Source organism: Leptodactylus fuscus, chromosome 5 (assembly GCF_031893055.1).
Source record: "Leptodactylus fuscus isolate aLepFus1 chromosome 5, aLepFus1.hap2, whole genome shotgun sequence".
Classification (NCBI taxonomy): Eukaryota; Metazoa; Chordata; class Amphibia; order Anura; family Leptodactylidae; genus Leptodactylus; species Leptodactylus fuscus.
This window is the reverse complement of record NC_134269.1, coordinates 71728337-71754706: the sequence shown is the minus strand read 5'-3', so window position 1 is coordinate 71754706 and position 26370 is coordinate 71728337. Positions and strand designations below refer to the sequence as shown.

General features: G+C 41.0%; 1 protein-coding gene across 2 annotated transcripts in view; it reads right to left on the bottom strand.

Moving 5' to 3' along the window:
- HOMER2 (homer scaffold protein 2) overlaps nucleotides 1–26370 on the bottom strand; it is a 167797-nt gene that overhangs the window by 77492 nt on the left and 63935 nt on the right. The window lies entirely within an intron of this gene.

Below are 26370 nucleotides of genomic sequence, written 5' to 3'. Positions count from 1 at the left end.
TTGTAAATTGGCACAGACCTTTCACAATATAGCTGCAGATAACCTGACAATTATATTCTGAACTATATTTTGCATGGTAATTAATTTTCCGTCAACTTTGTCTAATTCATTAAAGCCAGTGATTCTGCCTAAATATGTAACATACTTTATTTCAATATGTAGCGGTTTTTGGATTGGAAAAACCTCTCTAAAGTTCCTGCCACTAGGTATTTCCTTCCTTCCTAATTTGCAGTTCATTACCTGTTACTAAGGAAGATCTGTCTTCAGAAACAAACAGGTTCAATCAGGAACACAGGAAGTGGATGGGAAGGGGCAAGTCTCTATTCACAAACTCTGCATGTTTGCACACAGATCTGCTGCTTTTTGCTCCCTGCCTCGAGACTGCTCAGAGAGCAGTCTGCAACTTCTCAAAGTTATCAATGAGTGCAAAGAGGGAGTATCTTCTGACTAGCAGTTTGTTTTATTCGTGATTGGAGGTTATAGTCATAGACTGTAAGAATGTAAGAAGCTTTCCTGAAAGTGCTTAAATTTCTCTTTATCTATGCCTAGTGACCTTTTCAGCTGCATCATAACCAAGATTTGGAGTCCAGTGTCCCCTCTTATAAGATGTTCACTTTGATTTTTCTTATTTATTTGCTATTTTACAGTTACTTCTGGCAGAATTAAATATAAATAAACTAGTAATAGTAGTAATGGATGTGGAAGAGGACAGACTGCTCTGTATTGTATACACCCCCTCAGAGAGAAATGCAAAATGTGCTGCAGCCATAATGAGGCTATTAGCAACAGAAAAACTGATTGGACAGCATCCAAAAAGCAAAGATTGCCCAGCAGATATGTAATCTTTTGCTGAACAATCAGGTACCTTTCAAGGTTTGTTTCTTAATACCAACAGGAATTGTATAAGATAAATCCTAAGTGTAGCCGGTGTATGATATACAAATAATAAAATATGAAGAGTCATGCGGCTGCATATGAGCAGTAGTCTCTATGGTCAAAGTCTCTATAGTCCAAGATAAAAGAGGTAATAAGAATAAGAATCTGAAACATAAGCATTACAAGTCAGCTGACAATTACATGCAAAAAACCGGTTGTGCATGTTAACTACTGGGGGGATTCACGCTGCTTTTAAACTGCATTTTTATCCACAATTCTGCTTTGAAATTCATTGAGTCTCAGGTCAATACAAAAAAGAAAATTACATTTGCAAACTGTAAGGAATCAAATAATACAGGGGGAGCAAGCAGAAGTGTGTAGGCAGCCATAAGCCTTGAGGAATATGTTGCCTAATGAACACATGCACAGCAAGTGGTATCCACAATAACACATTCAGCTAGTGCTGGAGGAAGAAGTGGGTGCGTCTTCTTACTAGGATCTGCTGAATAATAATACCAGCCTAATTATCCATAATAAAACAAGATATTGATTCACATATTCTTGGACTATGCTTCAAGGAAACTCATCTTGTGGTATCATGATTTTATTTTGTTTGGCATTAACAGAAAATGACTTTTTATTGTCTGTTTTGTTAAAATCTTTTAGTTTTGTGTATTATATAATGAGGACAAGATGCAAAACAACTGCAGTCATTTACCAGCGCCCTCATTTTGCATAAAATCATTATCTATTATTATACCAAAGAGATATTGGAAGCAACTGGTTTCAGTGTTCAGATTAGTAGCTATAAATGGTCACAATCCCCCCCTCTGCAAGAGATTAGAGCAGCTAATGCTCCGCAGCACATTACCGGGAATAATTATGTCAATCAGACTCAAATATTTTAATTGGTAAAAGTTTTATGAAGGCGCTGTGAAACATTTGTGTTGCATACAGAACAGTCAGGGTGACAACAGGTTTGTTTGTATATATTGACCCTCTAGACAGCAGGGCACTAGTAGCTTGCAGCACTGCGGCTGAGCTTTCAAACCCCAAGGGCTACATGAAGTTTCAGTATTCTTTACGCTTGCTTACATTTCCTTTGAGATTTCAACCATAATCCAAACAATTAATTATTTTGCTATAAGGCTGTGTTTACAAGTACAGGTTTTCAGATGCAGATTTTGAAGTCAAAACCAGGTGTGGATCGCAAAGTGGGTGAAAGTATATAGGACAGCTGTTACTCCACTCCCCCCCCCCCAAAAAAAAAAAAAAAAACCCTCCTGATTTTAGCTGCAAAAACTGCATCTACAATTGTCCATTGTGTGCATTCCAGATACTATTAAATTATATATAAATTATTGTCTACTTCAATTAATATTTGCACTTCCCATCCCATGCACGTGCTGTTCAGGCCGAAAATGAAGTTGCTGACACAACTGCTGCAGCCAATCACTAGTCGCAGCACTCATATTATGTGGGGTACCAGTCAGTGATGTCAGTTTTTGTGTGCGCATTATCCCTGTTCTGTTATGTCAAAGTGTGCATTATCCCTATATAGTGACATTACTGTATTTATTATCCCTGTACTGTGACATCACCGTGTTCATCTATCTACTGTGACATCACTGTGTGCATTTTCCTGGTACTGTAAAATCATTGTGTGTTATCCCTGTTTGTAAAACAGACCACAATAACCATACACTTCCAAGTTCCGAACTTGTTCCTTAAGGTGGTCATGGTAGAGTGGGTACAAATTCTGCTAAGGAACACCATGGTTACTGGTCATGCCCTGTCAACACACGCTTACTAATGTATTCATATAGGTCAAGGAGGAAAAAAAAAAAAAAAAAGCTGCTCCAGTTTTTGTTTTTAAAGTAGCTACTAAACTAGATATGTTGGGAGATGCAGTAGCTGGATTTTATTGAATGTATCCTTTGCCTTTCAGCAGAGGACTTTATTGCCTTCTGAGACTGGTGCACTGATGTGCTTTCAGCCATAAAAGCAGGATAACCTTCTTCTGGTTTAGCATGCTGACACTTGAGCTAAAGACAGCCAAGTATCCAGTAGAGTCTAATTGATCTGGAATCTGTGATTGAATGGATTCATTTTATCTGTACACTCTCTTCCCTGCAGCAAGAGCTGTTGCCTAAAGGTACGGGATTGCTCAGCATGGAAAACAATTGCTTTCACTCACATATGAATCCAAAAGATAAAGGCATTGCTTAGTGATCCAATAGCACTAAATTCACCAGGGCCAGTATTAGCTTCAAGTCAAGGTGAAATGTCCTTCCATGAAGCTTTAAGGGAGGTATTCTGGAAAGAAACTGAAAGAATGTCAAGAAAAAAGCACTGGTATACACATTACAGAAGCTGCCACGTAAAGAGACTAAATTCTAAAGAACAGACACTAACATGGTTACAGACACTGGGAAAATATAATATGGGGATTACGCCCAAATTTTGGCCTGAAATAGGAACATTTAAGCAAACAATTTTGCATCTAATTTTAGACCATTTTATTGACTAGGTGAACAAGTGGGAGTGGCTTTAAAAAAGTGAATGTGGGATAAGATAATATGGCAAGGTAATCCTTTAATAGTCCCACCATGGGGAAATTCAGTGTGTTACAGCAGCATGGATAATACAGTGATATATTTCAAGAAAGAAGACAAACTCAAGCTCAGAATAGCAGATAAAAAAAAAAAGATACTAGGAGTCATAGCAACTAAAAAGAAAAGAAAGACTTCAGTATCATTTAGTTCTCTAGGTAGAGTGATCTTTGCTTAACCTGATGTTGATTATACAGCCTACCGCGGTTGGGAGGAAGGACTTGCAATAGTGCTCCTTCTCACACTTGGGGTGAAGCAGTCGGTCACTGACAATACTGCCCAGTGCTGTCAGTGTCTCATACATGGGATGAGAGTTGTTCTCCTGTATGGAGCTCACCACGGACTTTATCCTTCTGTCACCTAACGCCTGTACTGGGTCCAGGGGTCTCCCCAGTACAGAGCTGGCACTTCTAATCAGCCTGTCAATTCTTTTTCTATCCCTGGCTGGTATGCTACTTCCCCAGCAGGCCACTCCAAAGAATATGGCTGATGCTACCATAGAGTTGAAAAAGGTCTAAGTAGTGCCCCCTGGACTCCAAAGGCCCTCAGCCTCCTGAGCAGGTAGAGTCTGCTGTGACTCTTTCTATGCAGTGCATCCAGGTGATCAGGCCAGTCCAGCTTATTATTGAGGAGCACACCCAGGTGCTTATACAGTGTTGGCCAAAAGGATTGGCACCCCTGCAATTCTGTCAGATAATACTCATTTTCTTCCAGAAAATAATTGCAATCACAAATTCTTTGGTATTATTATCTTCATTTAATTTGTCTTCAATGGAAAACCACAAAAATAATTGTCAAAAAGCCAAATTGAATATAATTCCACACCAAACATAAAAAGGGTGTGGACAAAATATTCTCTAATTTGTGTAATATTTGCATATTTATGTACAGAGGGACACATAGCCAGTGGGTAGGAAATATAAAAGCAAAAACTTGAGTCTTCAGCCTCCCTACTAGAATTCTAGTGCTAACATGGTACAAAAATGACCGGAAAGTGTACAGATATGCTAAATTTATCACCCAGTAGCAGACAATCCTATTAATATTATAAATGTGAAAGTTTGTGAGTTTGTGGGTTTGTGTGTTTGGATGTTTGCATGCTCGGATGTTTGTTCCTCAATCACGGAAAAACCGCTCCACCGATTTGGCTGAAATTTTCCACAAACATAGTTAATACACCCGATTAAACAATAGGCTACTTTTCGTCACAATAGCGCACATACGTTTGTGCCAAGGCCCCCACAAAACCCAAACTCACACCACCATCTCTGCAATCTCACACACTTTGGACCATAGCAAGCCACAAAATTCATATTGCCCTCTACAGCCTTGCCCCTAACCCCACACAATCTCATATACATAGACTTTACCACTTTGCCCCTCACCTTAACGATACTCCAGGAGGTTCTCTTTAACGCTCCGGAGCAGCCATGTTTGCCGACCCCCACCGCTCTGACAATCCGCGACACCGCCCACCCATGTCAATACCCCTAGGCGGTCTAATAAATGCAAAAAAAAAAAAGTTCAAAAAAGTAAAAAAAATATAAAAAAATAAATAAAAAGGATTAAAAATTCAAATCACCCCCCCTTTCCCTAGAACACATATAAAAGTAGTTAAAAACTGTGAAACACATACATGTTAGGTATCCCTGTGTCCGAAATCGCCCGCTCTACAAAGCTACACAAATATTTTTCCTGTTCGGTAAACACCATAGCGGGAAAAATGGTCAAAGGTGCCAAACCGCCATTTTTTTCACTGTTTTGATTCTGATAAAAATTTGAATAAAAAGTGATCAAAGCAATAACATTTCCCGAAAATGGTAGAACTACAAAGTACACCCGGTCCCGGAAAAAAAAGATGCCCTATACATCCCCGTACACGCAAGTATAAAAAAGTTACGGCTGTCGGACTTTTCAAAAAATAATTTTTTAACACAGTTTTGGATTTTTTTTAAGGGGTCAAAATGTAAATAAAACCATATAAATTTGGTATCCCCAGCATCGTAACGAAACATAGAATACAGGGGACATGTCATTTTGGTTGCACAGTGAACGCCGTAAAACCAAAGCCCGTAAGAAAGTCGCAGAAATGCATTTTTTCTTCAGATCCACCCATTCAGAATTTTTTCCCTGCTTCCCAGTACATTATATAGAATAAATAATGGTGGCAACATGAAGAAAAATTTGTCCCACAAAAATTAAGACCTCATATGGCTCTGGGAGCGGAGAAATAAAAAAAGTTATGGGGTTTAGAAGGAGGGGAGTCAAAAATGAAAATCAAAAAATGCCATCGGCGGGAAAGGGTTAACTTCAAATACTTCTGTCCCAAAGTCACTATGTAAAGTTTCTCACAACACCGTATATATAGCAGCTCAAATACAAAGTAACTTCAACACAAAAGTCTCACGTATTCTCTGAATTACAGCAACAACAAGATACAAACTTACATTTCATATCCCATACCTTATACACAGTACGAAAACCTTACCCGCGCCTGTATATACCCACTGCTACAATCACCGCAGACGAAGTCGCGGGTACCAGCTAGTGTTAGAAATATGGAGCATTTCAGGTGGCTTAGTTTCACATAGACAACCTTAGTAAGTGTGGGACAATGACATTTGCTAGTGGACAGACAATTAGACTGCATACACTTTCACTCCAAAGATGTGCTAAATTTATCACAGATTTGTATCAGAACAGAAGTTTATTTTCTCTCTCTTATCTTGCACCTAAAAATAATAAACAGCAATAAAAAAGTAAAGTCTGGCACATTTTACAACACAATAAACTGTGCCCCCTTTTCAAGTGTGTCTAGACAAAGTATCTAGTAAGTCTCAAGCATCTGTTCTGTTTGGCACAAATTAATAATATGTTTGTTTAAGCTGATCTGTATGAGATCATGTATCAGCAGACAAGAGATTGGTGAGCAAAGTCAGAAATATAAAACAACCTATAAATGTAAATTTACCATGAATTATAATGGGCCAAATCTTATGCTGTGGAATCCTGTGCAGCAAAATGGCTCTACATAGATATCTACAGGCAAGAAAGTGACCCATAAAATACATAAGAGTGACAGACATACAGTCCCTGACAGCAGTTCTGTCGCTTATCCACGTTGTGGAATCAAAAGCTTATAACCTGACTTTAAGTTCATCCATTGGTTTTAGAAATAACTCATATGAAAGCTGAAACCCTCCCAAATTTTATTTTTTTTTTTAATTAAGAAAATCAATTGGCTTCACTGGTGAAATATTGATCATTTAATGAACACAGAAACAAAAAAAAAAAAAAATAAATAAAAATTTGTCGCCTTGTCATATAATGCGCCCAATCCTAGTGGACAGCCTCGCCGATGCTCACTAATTGATTGGTTGATTAGTAGGTGTGTGTAAAAAGAACTCCAGCACCCTAGACCTTCACTTGAACTGCAACTTCATCTCTGAAAAAGTGCCGAAAATCAACCCTGTGACCAAAGCCTTGATTATCAAGAGGATGAAGACCAGATCCACTGCAGAGGTGGCTGCACCTTTAATGCGTCTCAGCGTCAAGTACAAAGAATTACAAAAAGATTTCAACAGATTGGAGATGTTTTTGACAAGCCCAGGACCAGCAGACCCCGCAAGACGACTGCTCAGGAGGAACGTTTGTTGGTTAGAAAATCAAAAGCCAGTCATGACTAAGAGAGTTACACTCTCGAAACGCATCAGTTAGGGTTAACGCTGGATTTATCACCTTGTACTACACTATCCTGTGTCTGTGATTATCGATTTTTATATTGGCTATTTTGCAACTAATAAAGAAAGAAACTATTTTAACCGAGGGCACGCTGGATCTTCACTTTTTATCGCATTGGTTCTATTTCTACACGTTCCTGACCGGAAGAGCGAGGAGTCCGTGCGCATAGTCCTCTACTTTGGGAGACAAACAGTCGGGTCAGTGATATCATCTCATGCATTGACTTTTTTTTGCAAGTATTATGTCAGTGTTGTCTATACCACATCACGAAAAAAAATTAATTTTGTTTGGGTGGCTGTGATTTCCCTTTTTCCTACTATTTTGGATCTGGGAGGCATGTTAGACTCCATTCTCTGCTATTCCGGATGACGACTTCAATAAATTGTATGAATCATTGTCAAAACGCATGGATGCCGTCCTCCAAGCTCATGGAAGTCATACAAAATATTAGATATGGCTCTAATAGCACCACAACTTCATTCACCAATGTTATGAAACATATCTTTGTATTTGAACTGATTTATTGGTTTGATTTTCACATTACTTTATGTGAGCGACAAAACTTTTGTGTTGCCAAAATCTGACCTTTCTGTGTTCATTAAATGATCAATATTTCAGCAATGAAGCCAAATTTATTTTCTTAACAAAAAAAAAAAAAACATTTGGGAGGGTTTCAGCTTTCATATGAGACATTTCTAAAACCAATGAATGAATTTAAAGTCAGGTTATAAACTTTTGATTCCACAACATGGATAAGCGACAGAACTTTTGTCAGGGACTGTAGGGGTGCCACATCACAGTGCTATACCTACTGCTTCAAGATCCTAGGAGCTCTAAAGTCCAGTCACAATATTTTGACCAGATGAGTAACTATAGGGGGTGTAAAGTTAGTTATCACAACTGGGTCCTGGATCCTGAGAGGGCCCGAAGGAGTCTTTACAATATAAAAAAAAAAGTAGTATTATAGGTAGCCCATGGTAAGTTTGGGGCCCCATTCAAAATTTTGTATTGCACCCAGAAGATTTAAGTTACGTCTCTGCTTTTGACTACAGTAAGCAAGCAAAGACTCTTGTACTGAAAGCTTTCTTTTTCCTGGGGCAGCCAACATCATTGGTGGTTCATTTATGGCTGCAGGGATGAATACTGGTTGCTGATGCCTAATTGAGGATTTATTTAGTTTACACTTAATGACTGTGTTTTCTTTTTAATATATTTTAACAAAAGGTGTCTTAAACACTTAAAGGGTCACTATCTTTTCAATACTTACACTTTACATTACATGTTTTTCTGGGCGGAGAACACCACCACATATAAGGCTGGGCCAGGAATGGCTTCAAGTCCAAGTACGAATACCTCTCTACTAATGCTGTGAGACATATAAAATTAGATTCTCTGCTATATAGTTAGTAGTGCCACTACTTTTTTTCTTTTTCTACCTTGTCATCTTTTCAACCCTCTTTGCATAAAGCAGTCATTCAAGTACAAAATATTTTTACCAGAGAAAAATTACCGTATATACTCGAGTATAAGCCGAGTTTTGTTTTTTTTTGCTTGACTCGGCTTTTACTCGAGTCAAGCAAAAAAACAAACAAAAAAAAACAACCTCTTTTCTTCTTTTTTTTGTGTGTGTGTGTGTGTGTGTGTGTGTGTGGGGGGTAATATATGACTAGCCGTAATAGTAATGTATAGAATCTCCCTTAAATAGTTAAAAAACATATACACATTAGGTATCCCTGTGTCTGAAAGTGCCCGGTCTACTGAATATAGGGGATCTGCAGTGCTCCTGTTCCATCGGGAAGGGATTAATAGGAGCACTGCAGATACCCTATATTCAGCCAGACTGAATTCCAAGTGTGGGGGGGGGGGGGAACCCAGTCCTCAAGCTCAGGGAAGCGGCAGACAGACAACCAAAACACCCCCTCCCCTTCCCCATCACCCAGCAACTACTGCACCCAAAAACTCTGGCCATTTTAATTTTTAAAATTTTCCAGTAGCTGCAGCATTTCCCCCCCTTGGCTTATACTCGAGTCAATAAGTTTTCCCAGTTTTTTTGTGGTAAAAATAGGGGCCTCGGCTTATATTCGGGTCGGCTTATACTGGAGTATATATGGTACTCTATTTCTTCTCATGCCTGGTTCTTTTCCTCTTCACTTTTCCCCTGCTAAATGGACTGAATCTGAAATATTTGCTGAATTTAGGCTTGCTAGAGCAATATAGGCAGAGGTCACAGAGGTGTTATAGTGCCCCTCACTACAGGAGTCTATGGCGAAGGGAGGAGGAGTGAGCAAGAGATGAATGAGAGGAGAGAAAAAGGCACAGAGAGACTGCAAGCAGCTAAACAGGAAGCTTTCTACCTTACCCCAAGTGCTTTATTTACTCTATTTAATGCGGGTGACTGCTTCTCTATATTTCTATATGATCCTTTTGTAGAGTTATGGAGAGGACTGTCCTCTACTTTCTGTGCATTGTCTATGGGTGCATCATATCAGCTAGCCTACACCCACCAGCTGAGGAGGAAATAAAAATTAGAGATAAAGGAATGAATGTATTAAGACTGGAGATTGTTACTTCAGTTTTATTTGATTCCCTGAAAGGTGTATAACTTGCCACAGTTATTAAGAGGCTGTGGCCAGTTTTCTGGCATGAGTTATTGTAAATCTGGCTGACCAAGGCTTCCCCCTACCTGCTTAGACTGCTAATACAGTGGTGAGCGAGGTGCAGGGGTTGACATGAGCCATAATGTACCAAACACGTGCCATCATTTTGCCCACTGCCTAGGCCAGTGATGACGAACCTTTTAGAAACCAAATGCCCAAACTGCAACCCAAAACCCAATAATTTATCGCAAAGTGTCAACATGACCATTTAACCTTAATATTATGCAGATCCACAATTACGGACCTGCAAAATATGGTCGTGTAAATGGGGCTTTACAGAAGTTTCACTGATACAAAACATCTTTGTACTGCATTTGGCATAATTTTGAACAATTAATGTTCACTATTTACATCACGTAGGATCTGTTTTATAGTGACCATATAATGTTATTACAGCCTGTACTAATATCACACGTCTGCTATGAAACAGATACTGTGAGGCGTAAATACTGAAGGGCCCCCACACCGTAAAATCTGCTCCACAGTGGCCCCACACAATACAATCTGTCCCACAGTGGCCCCACATAGTACAATTTTCTCCACTGATGGGTGCCCACAGAGAGGGCTCTGGCACATGTACCATAGGTTCACCATCACAAGTCTAGGTGCATCAGCCTTAGATGCGATGAATGTGAGCCAGGGAATGCAAAATGAAAAACATACAAAATACTAATCGTATAATTGCCAGAAATAGTGTTATTCCTCATGTACACACTATACTATAAATTTATGCAAACTTTGAAAACCTTAGGAACACTAATAACGCCAGCACATTGCATGAACGCCAGAATACTAGCTCAGTTTGATATCCCATCATGAGTAAATCTGCCAAATGAATGTGATCCATTATTCAGATGCTAAGATATGTATGTGGGCATCACATCCCTATTTACATGCTGCCAACAAAACATTTTTGGATTACATAAAAGACCACTAGCAAGCGCTTTCTCATTTGTTTACAGTATCCTCTCCTGGTATTAAAATACTTTTAAATCATAGTTGTCTGAATTGCGCTTAGTAGACGACATCAGAAGTGACACTTGTGAGAACTACCTGGATAAGAGGTTTGGAAACGAGTCAAAATGTTTTATTCTGATAGCTGTTAACACCATGTAATATAAAGAGATCTCTGAAGAGGACACATTTCTTCGGACAGCTCTTTCAGTCAATAAATGTATTCCCTGTGGAATAGACCTAGAAGTGTAGGAATACATGGACAACCAGGTGTTACCAGTTAACAAAAGGATTGGTAAAACTAGGGCTGTGAAATGCGTAAGCCAAACCACCAACTAACTCCGGAGACCCCTGCTCAGACTCGGACTCCTTCATAGATGTAAGCCATGGCCAGTCAGAACAGTAAAGACGTTATAATTCATTGAAAAGCTAGTGATTGAACTCCTTTGAAAGTAAATACACAACAAATTATGTATTTAATTAGATTACATAATTATTAATATAGTAATTAAAAATAGTCATTTTATTTTGAAGCGGATGTTGGTAACTATTTTGTGACTCTGAAACCATACACAGAAAAAAAAAAAAAAAATTCCTGACTTCATAGCCCTGGTGAAAACCCAGCTGTCAGTTCATAGAATAACTATAAGAAAAGATGCCCCAGAATTGTTATTTAATGTAGAATACAAACACTTTCTAAAGTACAATGGTAAAGAAAGAGGACATCTTATTTATGTGAGTGTTGTATTGTACAAATAATAAGAAATCACAAAAAGATGTCACTGCTCAGTGGGTGAATCTTTATATGGAGCAAAAAGCCAAAGACGTTTGTACAGTAGGCATAATATAACCTTGGGGATGAGTATAGGTGGGAGCAATGGAACGTGACAATAGGGTTTAGTAAGTCCTATAAGCGTCAATTGCTACAAGAATCATGAGAGTGGTGCATTGTTCAATGACTGATGATGAGTAAACCCTTTATGGCACCATTTTCTTTCCTTTCTCAAGGCATGAGGTCTTTATGCAAAAGACAATGCAACACTCCTGCTCTATTCTTTTTATTTTTATGACAAAGGGAGGTTTAAAATAACAAAAACTATTTACACAATTGTCCATTCAGCCGAGAATCTAGTAAGATTCTCCATTGAGGTCCTTGGTCTTCCTGATCTATGGTCCACTAAAGAACGCCAAGCCAAGCTGATGCCCTCTTCAAATGTATGAACAGCTACATATTAACTTCAAATTCCCGCCTGTGTTTTTAAGCGTTGATTTCTTTCATTCTTTTACAGCTAGCTACTTTATTATTCAAGAAAGTCAACTTTGGGGCCACACGGTGGCTCAGTGGTTAGCACTGTAGCCTTGCAGCGCTGGAGTCCTGGTGTTCAAATCCTGCCAAGGGCAGAAAACCATCTGCAAGGAGTTTGTATGTTCTCCCTATGTTTGGAATATGGGATGGAAATCCATGCAGACATACTGATAGGGAAAAAATGTACATTGTGAGCTCTATGTAGGGTTCACAATCTACATAAAAAAAAAAATAAAAAAAAATCTCAACTTTCATTTGATACCAGAACCATTTTTCTAGGTGGTATAAAACTGGATATACAGCCATTCAAATTGACCATATCCCCATTTGGTAAATGCTTCAGCTCTGCACATTTACAATACCACTATACGGATTTCCCTAGTTACAGCTCATTTAGAGAGTTGCTAGGGAGAATATTACAGCCTATTTTATAATAAAAAGGAAGTTAGATGAATAATAAAATGTAATTACCCAAAATGGTCCCACAAAACTTCTCAAAAATCTAGACCCCATAAAGCTATGTCAACATAAAAATAAGATTTGATGTGGTGCGGCAGAAACAAAACAATTTGCTGTTTACTTAGCAACAGTTCTCCCCACAGATGGGACCCTCAGCGATCAGGAGAATGGGGGTCTGCAAGTTTTTCTGTAAGCCCCGTGTGATTAGAATGGTGGTGTATATGTTCAGCCACAGCTCTTATTCACTTCTATAAGACCTTCTCAATAGCTGCCTCCCAGAGTCCTCATCAGCACCCCGACTTATTTCACATAGGAAATTTGTGTCCCCCATTCTCAAATCAGGATGAATGTTATTAATGGAAATATACCTTTAAAAGGGGAGTGTATCAGAAGAAAATCAGATTTTATTGCAAACTTTTGCATCTTTATTTTTATGTTATTTATGTGACTATTGCTTATTATGCTCAGATTTCTCGTTCTAGGTGTCAGGGATCTTTTTAGCTGCATCATATTTCGAATTTACAGTTCAGTGTCCCTGAATCACCTACATTTTGTTTACTCTGGTTTTCAGCTATTTGATCATTTAACAGTTACTACTAGAGATGAGCGAACACTAAAATGTTCGAGGTTCGAAATTCGATTCGAACAGCCGCTCACTGTTCGAGTGTTCGAATGGGTTTCGAACCCCATTATAGTCTATGGGGAACATAAACTCGTTAAGGGGGAAACCCAAATTCGTGTCTGGAGGGTCACCAAGTCCACTATGACACCCCAGGAAATGATACCAACACCCTGGAATGACACTGGGACAGCAGGGGAAGCATGTCTGGGGGCATAAAAGTCACTTTATTTCATGGAAATCCCTGTCAGTTTGCGATTTTCGCAAGCTAACTTTTCCCCATAGAAATGCATTGGCCAGTGCTGATTGGCCAGAGTACGGAACTCGACCAATCAGCGCTGGCTCTGCTGGAGGAGGCGGAGTCTAAGATAACTCCACACCAGTCTCCATTCAGGTCCGACCTTAGACTCCGCCTCCTCCGGCAGAGCCAGCGCTGATTGGCCGAAGGCTGGCCAATGCATTCCTATGCGAATGCAGACTTAGCAGTGCTGAGTCAGTTTTGCTCAACTACACATCTGATGCACACTCGGCACTGCTACATCAGATGTAGCAATCTGATGTAGCAGAGCCGAGGGTGCACTAGAACCCCTGTGCAAACTCAGTTCACGCTAATAGAATGCATTGGCCAGCGCTGATTGGCCAATGCATTCTATTAGCCCGATGAAGTAGAGCTGAATGTGTGTGCTAAGCACACACATTCAGCACCGCTTCATCAAGCCAATACAATGCATTAGCCAGTGCTGATTGGCCAGAGTACGGAATTCGGCCAATCAGCGCTGGCTCTGCTGGAGGAGGCGGAGTCTAAGGTCGGACCTGAATGGAGACTGGTGTGGAGCGATCTTAGACTCCGCCTCCTCCAGCAGAGCCAGCGCTGATTAGCCGAATTCCGTACTCTGGCCAATCAGCACTGGCTAATGCATTGTATTGGCTTGATGAAGCAGTGCTGAATGTGTGTGCTTAGCACACACATTCAGCTCTACTTCATCGGGCTAATAGAATGCATTGGCCAGCGCTGATTGGCCGAATTCCGTACTCTGGCCAATCAGCACTGGCTAATGCATTGTATTGGCTTGATGAAGCAGTGCTGAATGTGTGTGCTTAGCACACACATTCAGCTCTACTTCATCGGGCTAATAGAATGCATTGGCCAGCGCTGATTGGCCGAATTCCGTACTCTGGCCAATCAGCACTGGCTAATGCATTGTATTGGCTTGATGAAGCAGTGCTGAATGTGTGTGCTTAGCACACACATTCAGCTCTACTTCATCGGGCTAATAGAATGCATTGGCCAATCAGCGCTGGCCAATGCATTCTATTAGCGTGAACTGAGTTTGCACAGGGGTTCTAGTGCACCCTCGGCTCTGCTACATCAGATTGCTACATCTGATGTAGCAGTGCCGAGTGTGCATCAGATGTGTAGTTGAGCAAAACTGACTCAGCACTGCTAAGTCTCTGCATTCGCATAGGAATGCATTGGCCAGCCTTCGGCCAATCAGCGCTGGCTCTGCCGAAGGAGGCGGAGTCTAAGGTCGGACCTGAATGGAGACTGGTGTGGAGCGATCTTAGACTCCGCCTCCTCCAGCAGAGCCAGCGCTGATTGGTCGAGTTCCGTACTCTGGCCAATCAGCGCTGGCCAATGCATTCTATTAGCCCGATGAAGTAGAGCTGAATGTGTGTGCTTAGCACACACATTCAGCTCTACTTCATCAGGCTAATAGAATACATTGGCCAATCAGCGCTGGCCAATGCATTCTATTAGCTTGATGAAGCAGAGTGTGCACAAGGGTTCAAGCGCACCCTCGGCTCTGATGTAGCAGAGCTGAGGGTGCACAAGGGTTCAAGTGCACCCTCGGCTCTCCTACATCAGAGCCGAGGGTGCGCTTGAACCCTTGTGCAGCCTCGGCTCTGCTACATCAGAGCCGAGGGTGCGCTTGAACCCTTGTGCACACTCTGCTTCATCAAGCTAATAGAATGCATTGGCCAGCGCTGATTGGCCAGAGTACGGAATTCGGCCAATCAGCGCTGGCCAATGCATCCCTATGGGAAAAAGTTTATCTCACAAAAATCACAATTACACACCCGATAGAGCCCCAAAAAGTTATTTTTAATAACATTCCCCCCTAAATAAAGGTTATCCCTAGCTATCCCTGCCTGTACAGCTATCCCTGTCTCATAGTCACAAAGTTCACATTCTCATATGACCCGGATTTGAAATCCACTATTCGTCTAAAATGGAGGTCACCTGATTTCGGCAGCCAATGACTTTTTCCAATTTTTTTCAATGCCCCCGGTGTCGTAGTTCCTGTCCCACCTCCCCTGCGCTGTTATTGGTGCAAAAAAGGCGCCAGGGAAGGTGGGAGGGGAATCGAATTTTGGCGCACTTTACCACGTGGTGTTCGATTCGATTCGAACATGGCGAACACCCTGATATCCGATCGAACATGTGTTCGATAGAACACTGTTCGCTCATCTCTAGTTACTACCGATAGAATTCTTAGACAATTTTGATGAAACCTCAGGTACCCTTTAATAAATCTAACCCCATTATGCTGACATTCTGCAGCTCATCTTAGCAGCTTTCATGGATAGACTGGGACAGAGTTAGCAGAGATCAGGAGAATTAAAATAAAATACAGTATTCTATTGGTAGATACCAGTACAGACCAAAAGTTTGGACACACCTTCTCATTCAAAGAGTTTTCTGTATTTTCATGACTATGAAAATTGTGGATTCACACTGAAGGTATCAAAACTATGAATTAACACATGTGGAATTATATACGTAACAAAAAAAAAAAAGTGTGAAAACATCCGGTTTGCGTTTAGTTGGACCATCATTTATTTTTCAACAGGACAATGACCCCAAACACACCTCCAGGCTGTGTAAGGGCTATATGACCAAGAAGGAGCGTGATGGGGTGCTACGCCAGATGACCTGGCCTCCACAGTCACCAGACCTGAACCCAATTGAAATGGTTTGGGGTGAGTTGGATCGCAGAGTGAAGGCAAAAGGGCCAACAAGTGCTAAGCATCTCTGGGAACTCCTTCAACACTGTTGGAAGATCATTTCAGGTGACTACCTCTTGAAGCTCATCAAGAGAAAGCCAAGAGTGTGCAAAGCAGTAATCAAAGCAAAAGGTGGCTACTTTGAAGAACCTAGAATATAAGACATATTTTCAGTTGTTTCACACTTTTTTGTTAAGTATATAATTCCACATGTGTTAATTTATAGTTTTGGTGCCTTCAGTGTGAATCTACAATTTTCATAGTCATGAAAATACAGAAAACTCTTTGAATGAGAAGGTGTGCCCAAACGTTTGGTCTGTACTGTATCTGCAAAAAGATTATAGTAGCACCGTAAAACACAGATAATACATAAGGACCATTGGCGTACTACGTCATTTTGGGCAAACCTGGGCTGACAGCTGAATCAAACAGCACAACACTCTGCAAACTTCTTCATATTCTGCTTGGTGACCTGTTAATATTACATTGAGGTATCTGAATGCGGTGACAGAGGCTTTGTGTGCGCAATATTAGCTTTAAAGACATGGACCCTTTGAAGAAAGTGAAACCTTTAATTGGACCAACATAAAAAGGCTTCAAGGCTGCCATTGTGCACATTCTTCAGACACCACAAAGAGTCTTTTCCATAGATAAAGGACAGAAACAGAAAATTGCAACTTCTTTATTTTACACCAATAGAGGAATGAACAGCTAAGTATTAGTTATATACTAGTTCCAGACAGAATGTAACCAAATAAAACAATTATTTTTGATGTATGCGTCTAAATACATTGCTCTTATCCCTTCAGAAAACAAGACAGCAAACAGTAAAAATAGATACCTGAGCTAGCCTAGCGGGTGTTAGGAAAAAACAAGCACAAACAATATAATGTCATAGAATAACTATGTATGTGAAATGTTAATAGAATAAGAATAAGATACTGCATTATGTATCACAGGTATTGTAGACTGGAAACAAAATAAGCATTTGGTAAAGCCTTGTAAAAGGGACCCTGTCCCTAGAAAACAAATGTCTCTCTCTATGGTTGCTTATCAGTTCCATAGTTACAATCTATGAGGTAGGGATGGGGGGGGCGGGGGTGACACAAGAGGCAACAGGTGTGACATAGGAGGTAGCATTGCTTATGTAGGGGATCAGCCATTTTTATGATAAAAGTTACATCAACATCACTCAGTGTCCTTTTATTAATAGATCCAAAGGGTTATAGTCTGATAAGACATCATGTCCTATGGGATAGTGGGGGGGAGGAGGGGTGGTTGTGAATAAAGGAGGGCTAGTTTTAGTGTAACTGCAGAAGTATTTACATTTGGAAATGTGATAGGCCTGTCTGAAGAGATGTGTCTTTAGGTTGCACTTGCAGCTGTAGAAGTTGTGAGTTAATCTGATTGAGCAGAGCATTAGACAGCAGTAGAGCATTCCAGAGAAGTGGTGCAGCTCGGGAGAAATCTTGGATACAGGAGTGGAAAGTTCTGATAATAGAAGATGTTAATCTTAGGCCACTGGTCGAACAGAAAGCACAGTTTGGGTGGCAGACAGAGATGGCAGAGAAAATGAAGGTGGTGCAGCATTATGGAGAGCTTTGTGGATGAAGGTGATAAATTTATATTGTATTCTATAGTAAATAGGCAGACAGTGACTGGCACGGAAGAATGGATCAGTGTAGGGTTTAGACTGATAGATAAGCCTGGTTCATTCAGAATAGATTATAGAGTTTAGTGAGGAGAAGACCTATTAGTCGAGAGCTATAGTATTTAAGTAGGGAGTGAAATCAGGGTTTTTTGAGGTTTCTATTTGATCAAAAGAGTTTTTGGAGGTAGAGATAACATGAGTGATTGTATATGGGTTGGGGGGGGGGGGGTGAACAAACAGTCAAACATCAGTCATACTGTCTTGGTGTTATGATAACACCACTAACTGAAATGGAAATATCTGTGTTAGGTCGGTTAGTTGTTGGTGGAAACAGTAGTAGTTCAGTCCTGTTTCAGACAGATGAAATACATGATATAAGAGACATAAGAGAGACAGTTACTGATGCTCTGTAGTAATGCAGGAGTGAAGTCATAAGAGGAGGTATATAGTAGGGTGTCATCACATGAAAGTCAAATCTGCTGATGGTTTGTCCAATAGGGTCTGTGTAGAGTGAGAAGGGGACCTAGGACTGAGCCTTGGGAAACCCCAACAGCAAGGTGAAGAGGGGAAGTGACACAGCCCACAAATGATAAACTGATAGTGTGGTCTGAGAGATAGGCAAACCAAAAGACAGAAGTGTCCATGAGGTCAACAGAGTGAAGCATACTGGGGTGGAAATAGTGGTTTATGGTGTCAAACGCCGCAGAGAGATCCAGAAGAATAAGAGGATAGTCGCCATTAGATTTCTCTGTCAGGAGATCATTGGAGACTTTTGTAAAGGCAATTTCAGTACAGTGCATAGTGTGTAAGTCAGACTGTAAGAGGTCAAGAAGAAAGTTAGTGGAACAATAGCAGATTAAGGAGAGCATAGACCAAGCATTGTAGGATTTTGGAGATGAAAGGGAGTTTAGAGATGGGTCAGTAGTTAGCAGTGCAAGACAGGTCAAGGGAGGATTTATTCGGTAGTGGGGTTATAACAAATTAACATAACAAATGTTGGAAAGACAAGGGAAATGTTCCAGAAGGTTAACATATTTTGGTAAGTATTGACACCTGAGGACAGAGACTAGAGAAGGTGTGAGGAAATATATAGGTGGTAGGTGAGAAGAAGAGAGTAGCTGGGAGAATCTTTCTGTAACTGGATTCAAAGATGAGATTGGATATGGTAAAGTGTGGTAGGAGAGGAGGTCAATGCTGCCTGGGGATTGGACATTTTTTTTTGCTTGCAAATCATATCAATTTTGCCATGGAAATAAAGTGGCCAGGTCCTCAGCCCAGGTGTCTATCATAGGTGGCTGTATCTTGGGAGTGAATAAAGAAAAGAAAATGTCAAAGAGTGTTTTAGGATTATTGGAGAGAGAAGAGAAAAGTAGTGAAATAGGCTTGTTTAGTGAGCTGAAGGGCAGAGTCTGCAGCTGTATGTGATTTTCAGAACACCTAGAGAGCCGCTGCTGTGTCAATAGATTAAGGTAGAGCGGGAAGCCAACTCATCCAGTGAACTTATAAGAGTTTCATCATAGCGATTGGTGGCCAGCCTGGAACAGGATAGTGAAGATATGGTGGGGCAGTGATGACTGAGAGGTGTCCGAGAGGTGCTGGGTGTTAATGGCACATAGATTCCTGACGTATGACGGATTGGTGTGTTTTGTGAATGGAGATAAAGTACTGATGGTAAAAGACTGACTATGAGTGCATTCACACTGAGTAAACGCTAGCTTATTCTGAACATAAAACACGTTCAGAATAAGCGGCGTCTAAAGCAGCTCCATTCATCTCTATGGGAGCCGGCGTACGAGCGCTCCCCATAGAAATAAATGGGCTGCTTCTTTCACTCCGAGCAGTCCCATTGAAGTGAATGGGGAGTGCCGGCGTATACGGCAAGCTCTGCTCATGCCGGAGCGTACACGCCGGCACTTCCCATTCACTTCAATGGGACTGCTCGGAGTGAAAGAAGCAGCCCATTCATTTCTATGGGGAGCGCTCGTATGCCGGCTCCCATAGAGATGAATGGAGCTGCTTTAGACGCCGCTTATTCTGAACGTGTTTTACGTTCAGAATAAGCTAGCGTTTACTCAGTGTGCATGCACCCTATGATCAGAAAGTGGGAAAGAAAAGTTAGTAAATTTTAAAAAACTGAAAGAATGCAGAGCAAGACCATGTCAAAGGTATCGCCATCTTTGTGTATGAGAGAAGAGGAAAGTTGTGAAAGACCAAAATAAGAGGTTAGTGAGAGAAAATGGGAGGCAGTTGGGGAGACGATAGGGTTAATGGGGATTTTACAGTAACCCAAGATGAGGGCAGTAACTTCACAGGAAAGAAAGAGGGGAAGGCAAGAAGCAAAAGTGGTCTACAAGTTGATCCTGGGGATGGTAGATCCCAGATATGTGTAGGGAAAGAGGCCAAAAAAGTCTAATGGCACGGATCTCAAATGAGGGGAAGGTGAGTGAGTATACAGAGAGAATAACCTATAAAGTGCACTTCAGCGATAGAAATACCCCTCCACCCTGCCTGTTGTCAGGCCTAGAAGAATGGCAGTTATGTGCAGCGCCATGAGACAGAGCAGAAAATAAATTACATTACTTTTCTATATGGCTAAGTTCACATCTGTGTCTTAGTTTCTGTCAAGAGCATCCAGCACAGATTCCATCAAAAATCCTGCAATCTCCGCCATTTCATTTGGAAAAGTGATGTATGGAAGAATGGAAACCTGATGCATTTTTAGCATTCATTGCACTGAAAAAAACAGAATGAATGCCGCAGTTGTTAACCAAGTCATACAGCGCTATAGTTTGTCCAAAGCTGTAGCCACAATTTTGCTGATATCAGAGCAGAATTTGCACAGCATTTTTATTACTGGTTCATTTTCTCCACAGAGGTTGCACTGTATGTAAAATTTGCATTCTAGAGGTTTATTCTTTACAACAAGCACCCGTGTGTTTCTTGTACAGAATGGTGCTCATCACACGTCATTCATCAAAACCGTCTTACAATTGTCTGTTGCCCATAGCAACCATTCAGACATCGGCTTTCCTTTTACCAGGAGCAGTTGAAGAAGTGAATGAGGCGAATCGGTACCTGTAGTGCGGTACGGGCAGTCATGTTGCCTGCGACTCTGTCCATTATGCCATATTCAATTCAACAAAGAACTGCGAAAGCTGACTCCTATTTTCATATACACTCATTCAAAGAAACACAGAACTCTCTGTAGGACAATTTACAGACCTTCCGCTTCTGCCAAAAAAGCAATACACAAGGTATGGTGTGGAAATGGGGAAAACAGGATCCATGGCCCAAACCCCAAAACAGAAATAAATAAAATAAAAAGCACAACAACAGACAATTACGTGTTCAGACAGCGGTCACTGTTGCAAATATCCAGGAGAGAATTATGAGAAGCTGATGAAACTGACCCAAAAATCTTTGCATGTGCATGTCAACAGAACAATATGTCAACGTACAGCACTGCACAAATGTTTAGGGCAGATATGGAAAAGGTGAAGAATTCATTCAATATGATTTTAAAAAAAATAAAATAGAACAGTGAATAATTTTGCTAATTAACAAAAGGAGAAATCTAAATGACCTCATTATTTGGTGTGACCGCCATTGCCTTCAAAACAGCATTCATAGGTACACTTGCAGACGGTTTTTGAAGGAACTCGGCAGAGAGGCTGTTGCAAACTTCTTGGAGACATAACTATAGATCTTCCAAGGACATATGCGTGCTTAAATCCTTCTGTCTCTTCATGTAATTCCAAAAGACAGAAAAACACCGAGCACACTTTATAGTGTAGATAGTCTATTCACCTTTTTAGATAATTGTAATGAATGTATCAGACCTGGTGGCCTCTCACCTGGTTTGGTTGTGACAGTGTTCACAACTCCGTACTAAGGTGTATATGATACCAGATATGGGGAGCAGCATGTCTCTAAGGCACCAGTTGTGTCAAACGGGGAAAAAGATTCTCCGCAATAAACCTGGGTTCACCTTCAGAAGGGCGAGAACACTAAAAAGCTTTATAGCTCCAAGCAAATTACGTCCGCTTGGCCCTACCCCTACAACATCAAATACATCCCCGGTTGGTAGTTACTGTTGTAATCGAAAAAGATGCAAATGCTGTGAGTCTATTAGAAATAAAATCTGTGAAGTGAGTAGCTTCACTACAAATGAAACTTTTAAACTAAAGTATCATCTAAATTGTACTTCAACTTTTGTGATATATTTATTAGAGTGCCCTTGTGGCCTCCAGTATATTGGAAGAACAATTAGGCAATTGAGCGAACGCATTAGCAAGCATCGCTCTAATGTTAACAATGGTTACATGAAACACAGCGTTTCGCGTCATGCAGCCGAGTACCATAATAAAAGTTTTGGAGGGTTTAAAGTCACACCGATTGATTGGATTCCCCCGGGAACCAGTGATAGACTTAGTATATTGAACAAAAGAGAAATGTTCTGGATGTTCAAATTCAATACATTACATCCAGCTGGTTTGAACATCGCATCAGAAGATGTGAATAAATAAGGCCAACCAACAGTTATGTATCTTACTATTTTTTATATTTTTTCATTATTATTATTATTAAAAAAAAAAAAAGTCTAAAATTTTTTTTTTATTATTATTTTTTTTTTTTCCAATTACCCTTTATTTTTGTTTTATTTGTATGGAGAAATGTGCAGATATGCATATTTACACTTGCATATGCATGTATGTATAAATCAAATCAAAAAAGCTTTATTGGCACGTCCGAATAGATATTTGGCATTGCCAAAGCTAGTAAAGTGTGTGTGTGTGTGTGTGTGTGTGTGTGAGTGGGGGGGATTGGATTTGGTTGGGTGAGTGGTGGGTATGGGGGGGGGGGGTTGTTTAGGTTATAACAGTCCATGGAGTCTCATCTTCCTCTTAGTTGGTGACCGCTATATGGGGAGGTGGGGTGGTTGGTTTGGGGTATAGCAGTCCGTGGAGTCTCATCTTCCTCTTCGTTGGTGATCACTATATGGGGAGGTGGGGTGGGGTGGGTGTATTGGGATAAATATAACAGTCCGTGGAGTCTCATCTTCCTCTTGTTTGGTGACTGCTGGACACGTATTGGGCAGCGATCTCCACAGTGGCCTCTTCTTCTCCCAGTAGGATGTAGAGTTTCCTCTTCTCGTCTGCAGATATGAAGTCTGGGATGTGGGCAGAGAGTCTTTGGTAGTAGACGGCCCTCACAGCTGAGTATTTGGTGCAGTGTAGCAGGAAGTGGGTCTCGTCTTCTAGGGCCCCCTGGTCACAGTGCTGGCACAGTCTGTTCTCCCGTGGCTAGTACGTCTGCCTGTATCGCCCCGTCTCTATCTCTAGGTTGTGGGCGCTCCATCTGTACCGGCTCAGGGTCTGTCTGTGTTTGGGGTGGCGTATTCTCTCCAGGTAGGTGGCCATGTTGTAGTCCCTTTGTAGGGATTGGTACACGGTGAGTTTCTTGGAGTTATTTATTTCGTTTCTCCATTCTTCAATGTACCGCTCTCTGTTTGCCTCTGTGGTCGCCTTTATTTCGGCCTTGGTTATCATCTGTTGGTGTTTTTGGTTTGGTGGTTGGCTGTTGTTTGGTTGGTGAGTGTCTGGTTTGCTCAGGTGGCTTAGCCATGCTTGGTGGTGGTAGGAGTCAGGCTTGCTCCCCTGGATGTGTTCCTGGAAAGCTAGCGCCCTCTTCTGTATGGTGAGCCATAGGGGGAGTCTGCCTAGTTCTGCCCTGCAGGCCATGTTGGAGGTGTTGCGATGGACACGGAGCAGGTATTTGCAGAACTCCAGGTGGAAGTTCTCTGTTGGGCTGGAATCCCACTTTGACTGGTCTGGGTAGGTGGCTGGGCCCCAAACCTCGCTGCCATAGAGAAGGATCGGGGAGATGACTGCGTCAAATATCTTCAGCCAGACCCTCACTGGTGGTTTGAGGTGGTACAGTTGTCTTATGATGGCATGGAAGGTTCTGCAGGCTTTTGCTTTCAGGGTTTCTATTGCTGCTTTGAAGCTTCCTGATTGGCTGAGCTCCAGCCCCAGGTAGGTGTAGCTGTTGGTTTTCTCCAGTGTGGAGCCGTTCAGTGTGAATTGTGGGGTGGAGGCTTTATTGTGGCCCTTGTTCTGAAATACCATGACTTTGGTCTTCTTCTGGTTGATGGGTAGGGCCCATGTGGTGCTGAATTTTTCCAGCACTGACAGGCTTTCTTGGAGGTCTTTCTCGGTGGGGGCCAGGAGTAGGAGGTCGTCGGCGTATAGCAGGAACTTCACCTCCCGGTCGTTCAGGGTGAGGCCTGGGGTTGGTGAGGCCTCCAGGGCTGTAGCCAGTTCATTGATATAGATGTTGAAGAGCGTTGGGCTCAGGCTACAGCCTTGTCTGACCCCTCGGGCCTGTTGGAAGTATGCTGTCCTTTTCCCATTCACCTTCACACTGTACTGGTATATATGTATGAACATCAAAATACATTTCTTATGTTCTGTTGGTTTAGCAATCACTTTAGATATGATACATACTGATCAGTATAAGATAGGGATACTAATCTTTAGATTCCAATATTTATTGGTGCCCTTATAAATTCTGAAGAGTTGTACAATTTTATTTATTTTAGCTATAGATTGTACATATAATCGGAGATAATAGAGCATCCTAGGGCGAATTATGAAGTCTGATTATCACACATGTGCAATCAGCCGTACGTTCCAGAGTGAACTGCACGGCAATCTCTTGGAGCTTGCATAGTTCAAAATAGTCAATAGACATATACTAGTGCATCTGACTGACTATAGGTACACTGAGGATATCCTTAGTGAAACTATATGACTGCTCTAAGACAAAGATCACAAAGTATGAGTGAGCGCCTTGCGCGCACGTGCATTCCAGGGTGAACCGCACATTTCCCCCGGAAGTGCTTGGACGAGCGGGAGGAAGTGAACCTTGTGAACCATATATACAGATCAGGCAGCACTCTCCAAACAGAAAAACTGATCCTTGGTATCTACAGGTCTTTTTCCTGCAAGGTAAGAAGCTGTCCTGTCTCTTGGAGACTTCTATTATAAAGATCAGAGTTCTCAGTATGTCTAATAAGGCTGCTCATTTACTAAGGTGTTTAGGATAAAAGATCTATGTATATAGTGAACAATATGAGCTTCCAGCTCATTGTATATCTATTTTTAAGGATGCCAGTTACAATGAGTATATGGATAAGCTATATATGCTCCCAATTTTTTTTATATATATATCTTTATGTTGTATATCAGCTTTGAAGTGTTATATCTGAGTTTGGCAACATTACAATTTTAACTGTTTGTGATTTTATATGTTATAGATTCTATATGTTACCTTATATATGGATTTGTGTGTTTTTAATTAGATACGCACTTGAGAAAGGGCGTCCAGCCCGAAACGCTGTGATTATTTGCGTTGTGCACTTCTTCTTATTAATAAAATCTATTGGACCTGTGAGCGCCGTCCTGCCCTATTCCTCTTCATGTAATTCCAGACAGACTGGATGATGTTGAAATTTGGGCACTGTGGGACCATATCATGAGTTCCAGCACTCGCCTTCCAGAGGGTGATCACACTAAATGCTAACTTGACTTAAATATCTTGACAAAAATAAAGTATTAAACACTTATTTTTATAAGCATTCTTGTGGTGTAGAATTTTTCCAACAAATGTCAATCTTTTGCACAGTACTGTATACTGGTATAATTTTTACTGGAAGTCAAACCAAGGATGAGTTATGCAAGAGTTAAAAGAGAGGGATAAATAGGAGCAAGTGATCTATTGCAATTGGCTACTGGATATGATCGTAGACAGCCATTTAGACCCGTTGCAATACATCATACACAATGAAGTGTGGTTCCATCTATTCAGGTAATTCGCAGAACAGTTGTTAGTGAAACACAGAATATTCACACAAGTAGCACCTCATCGTAATCAAAAAATATGGTATGCGGCCATGGGACGAACTTTAGGTCCAATATTCCTCAATGAAAAAGTGAACACAGTTGTGTACATGGACATCTCTGAGCAACTATGCAGTGTTAGATGATCAGGAGTGTTAGTATTGTTTGTTACAGCTAGATGGTGCGACTTCCCATACATCACACACGTCCATGTGCAAAGTTCACATGGCATTCACAGAAGAACGTACAGTGAGCAAAGGCTTGTGGCCTCCGTGGTCAGACCTAATGGTGTGCGCCTTTTAGATATGGTGTTACCTAAACAGTAAGGCTCACAAAACAAATCTTCAGACATTGCCCTGATTGACACAGCCCTGCAACTGCAGCTCTGTTACACTAAAACAGAAAGGATCAGTATTAGGCATTATATTAGCAAGTTTATTATTTAGATCATATTCATATATAAGCCCTAAAATCTTGTTCGTTGGTGTGTAGATCTAAGTGCACACTGTGAAAATAAATGGGCAAACCTCTTCTTCTATTTTAGGTTCAATGTATGTTCTTGAATGACTTGCATCATATGATAAACTA